This window comes from Castanea sativa, chromosome 8, assembly GCF_040712315.1.
Source record: "Castanea sativa cultivar Marrone di Chiusa Pesio chromosome 8, ASM4071231v1".
NCBI lineage: Eukaryota > Viridiplantae > Streptophyta > Magnoliopsida > Fagales > Fagaceae > Castanea > Castanea sativa.
This window is the reverse complement of record NC_134020.1, coordinates 5,599,252-5,603,557: the sequence shown is the minus strand read 5'-3', so window position 1 is coordinate 5,603,557 and position 4,306 is coordinate 5,599,252. Positions and strand designations below refer to the sequence as shown.

Sequence of the window (4,306 nt, the reverse complement as noted above, 5' to 3'; positions counted from 1 at the left end):
ACCTACACTTTAAGGAATTTGAGGAGGTATGTTCTACCTTCTATGACCAATCATGTAATGAAGAGACCATTAGGTTGAAGTTGTTCCCTTTTTCTCTTAAAGACAAGGCAAAAACTTGGTTTAATTCTTTGAGACCTAGATCAATTGGTACTTGGCAAGAGATGCAAACTGAGTTTTTAAGGAAATTTTTTCCAATTCATAGGACTAATGCACTTAAAAGACAAATGATGTATTTTTCACAAAAAGATAATGAGACATTTTATCAATGTTGGGAAATATTTAAAGATTTGCTTAATGCTTGTCCACATCATGGCTATGAAACTTGGCATATAATTAGTTTTTTCTATGAAAGTTTAACTCCAAGGATGCACCAATTTGTAGAGATGATGTGAAATGGAGAGTTTTTGAATAAAGATCCTGATGAGGCTTTTGATTATTTTTATCTCTTAGCTGAGAATGCCTAATCTTGGGAGACCACTGATACCTCAAATAGGTCTAGATCATCCACCAACCCCTCTGGGGGTGGTAAGTACCAACTTAGGGAAGATGATAACCTTAGTACTAGGGTGGCTAGTCTAAATAGGGAGCTTGAAGCCATGGAATGAAGGAAAGTCAATGGAGTCAATACTATGCCTAAAATTGATGAAGTTTGTAGAATTTGTGAGACCATGGAACACCCTACCAATGAATGCTCTATAATTCCAGCTTTTATAGAGGTGTTGATCAAGCAAATACTATGAACATGGTGAAAAAATCATATACTTCCCCCTATTCAAAGACATACAATTTAGGGTGGAGGAATCACCCAAATTTTAGTTGGAGGAATGATAATGTGGCTGCACCTCCTACACATGGTACTTTAAGTGGACAAATTTTATTTTCTTGTTGACTTTATTATTTTCGACGTGCATCATGTTTCTAATGCTAATTCTCAAATATCTGTGATTTTAAGATGCCCATTTCTTGCAACTTCTAGTGCATTGATAAATTGTAGAAGTGGAGTCTTAAAATTATCATTTGGGAATACGACCCTTGAGCTTAATATTTTTAATACTTGTAAGCAACCTAGGGATGAAGAGAACGTGCATGAAGTTGACTTAATTGAAACACTTGTTCAACAACAATTCAACAAAACATGTTTTTAAGATCCATTAGAATTTTGATGAGAATTCTGAAATTGCATACATTCATTGTCTCTTGGAATCTACACAGGAATTGGAAGCAAGCAATTGGAAATTGAAATGAGGAGTTGCCACCTTGTGAGATAAAGTTGTTGCCATCTAGTGAGCAAGTACCTAAATGGAAGTTTAAGCCCCAGCCAAATGATCTCAAGTATTCTTGTATAGGAGCCAATGAGAGTTTTCCTATGGTAATATCTTCTAAACTTTACTCCTTGCAAGAATGTGAGTTATTAAATTTTTTGAGTAAACATAACGGTGTCATAGGAAGAAACACGGCTAACATAAAAGGACTTAGTCCATTGGTTTGTACTTATAGGAATTATTTAAAGGACAATGATAAACCATCTAGGGAGATTAAACAAATTTTGGAAAAGACGGTTAACCCAAATCGTAAAGATTGGTCTTTGAGGTTGAATGAACCACGACGAACCCTTGACAGCCTATCTAAGATAAGGGGGGAAATCCTCAGTAGTGGTGACCCTTTCACCCTTCCATGGACTGATACATGTATTGAATGCTCATGCGAGAAAGTTTACTCCTGGGTTTGGAACCTGGGGGTTGCTCCAATAAATCCTTTCTTTCTCGTCCACTCAGGGGGGTGCAGCACACCTGCGCGGATTACAGGTGTCCCAGAATACTAATAATGTACCCTTGCGCATACAGTTGCCCAACAACTTTCTTCCTTCGACTTCTGTAGTCACTTCCGCATCTGTCATATTTGAGAGAGCTTGCTTTGTGGCGGAGCATTTAGCAATGCCAGTAGCCTGGTGAAGGCTGGCTATCTGGGGGCAGGTTAAGGCAGGGCCTGCTGGGCTTGCTTCTTATGAGATTGGGTGTTAAATCAATACCCTGCAGTTGATCCATACCTATAGTATCAACACCAACAGGAGCATAAGTACCACACTACCTATAAAAATATTCTTGGCATGTCTCCCTATAGACTTGTTTATGGTAAAGCTTGTTACTTGCCTATGAAATTGGAACATAAATCATATTTGATAATAAAGAAAATTACAATTGAATGAGTTTGAAGAAATTCAGCGTGATGCATATGAGAACTTTAGAATTTCTAAAGAAAGAATGAAGGTTTTTCATGACAAACAAATTTTAAGGAAATCTTTTGAACTATCTTAAAAAGTTCTTTTGTATAATTCTAGGTTACATTTGTTCCTCGAAAAATTGAGATCTAGATGGATTGGACCTTTCACTGTTAAAAAATGTTTTCCCCCATGGTGCCATAGAAATTGAAAATCCTAAGAATGGTAACATATTTAAGGTGAATGGACAATGTCTTTAAGCCATTTCTTGAGAATTTTTCACTAGAAGAGGAATCCATTAATTTGGAGGATCCCATTTATCAAGACTTGCCAAGCAATTAGCATTAGTGTTTATGTCGTATGTTATATATTTGTTTTTTTGTTATTTTGTTTTCTAACCCCTTTTGTAGGTGTTCAAGTTTTTTTTTTTTTTTGTTCATTTATGTTATCTCTTCAAGGTACTATCTATAATCTCTACTCTTTATTGTTTTTCCTTGTTATCATTGAGGACAATGTAAGTTTTAGGATGTGGGGAGGAACTTGAGATGATTTGCATTTGGTTTTATTTTATGTTAATTTTTTTTGGGGTTATTTTTAGTGATTTTTATTTTTGTTTTTTTGTTTTTAGTCCAATTTTCAAAAGAAAAAAAAAAGTGTTGCTTTAGTAATAGTTTTAAGTCAAAGTTCTTTATGCTACTTCTATATAAAGAATTCCACTGTTTTTTCATACTCAACTAGTATGCACATGCACTTTAGCCACATGAACAAGTTTCTTGGTTGAGAGATACAGATGACTTTGAAAATCTTGAAAATAAAATGTAGAGACTATAACCCAAGTGAGTTCTTGAGCCATTCATTTTTTTAGAGGGTTATTTTCTTTTGATCACATTTTTCATTTGGAAGCACATAAGTTTATTGCTGCTTAGTCTCATTATTCTTTGAATTGGTTGAATGCTAAGAATTCATCAATTTTATGCCACACTTGAATATGTTAAAGTGATGGATTTTGAAGAACTATCCCAATCCTTAAAAGATGATTTTAGGCCATCTTTGTTAATTTTGAGCCTTTACTATTTTCTTTCTTGATACATTACCGCTAGTCACCCATTTGAGCCTATTATTTTAGCCATTCTTTCTCAAACCCTTTCCTAAAGTGTTCTAAGAATGTTAGCAATCAAATTGTCTTATTGCAATAAATTTGTGGTGAATTAGTTGGAAGAAAAGGAGGACTCACTCAAAAAATAAAAGTCATAAACGGAAAAAGGAAAAATGTTGAAAAAGAAAAAGGAATGTGAAAGAGGAAGAAATAGAGAATGAATTTGTTGATGAAATTTTGAAGAAAAAAGAAAGAAAGTGAAAGTGCAATATTCAAGAACTTGAGAGGATAAATCAATTGTCATATACTCAAAAGAAGTTGTCTCTCTAATTAGTCTTGGGAACAATTTTTATTTTTACCGATACCCTTTGTTCTAAATTCCTCCTCTTTACCCTAAATTACGTCCCATTGAAAGTCCTATTTGATCTTAAGGAAGGTATGGTTTGGATCTTGACATGACTAATCAATGTGTATGGTGTAATATTCTTAGTATTTGGCATCCTTTCATGAGACTATAAATGTCATTTATTTTGCTTCACCGTTCTTTATCTTATTTATATGTGAGATATTAGTCTTTGTTCTACATTGTTCTGCTCACATATGTTTGAGAGTATCACACAATTTTCGGAGTGATTTTATTTGTTGAGTGTTAACAACTGTGAGATTTGAGTTGATGCATTACTTTGGATAGAAATTCAATCCATATTTTATCTTAAGACTAAGGTTGTGTTTGTGTTGGCTAAACTATTCACACACTGAGTATTGATGGCATGTTGAATATCTTTGGTGATTGTTAGTGTTTTGACGTTTGATTAACTATTTCTAGTAAAGTAATAATGTTTTGTTATTTTGTGTCTTTGTCTCGAGTTGCTTAAATTGCTAGGGACTAGTAATGAGCTAGTTGGGGAGTGTGATAGTAGCTTAATTTTGCATATTTATATCATTATTAGAAAGAATTATTATACTTATTTTGAGTTAATTCACGCATTTTA

General features: G+C 33.9%; 1 non-coding gene across 1 annotated transcript; it reads right to left on the bottom strand.

Annotated features, from left to right (window-relative positions):
* Positions 1–209: 209 nt before the first annotated feature.
* LOC142608493 (small nucleolar RNA R71) lies at positions 210–316 on the bottom strand. The gene has a single exon (XR_012839522.1). It is a non-coding gene; the product is annotated as a small nucleolar RNA R71 (small nucleolar RNA).
* Between the last annotated feature and the right edge of the window lie 3,990 nt (positions 317–4,306).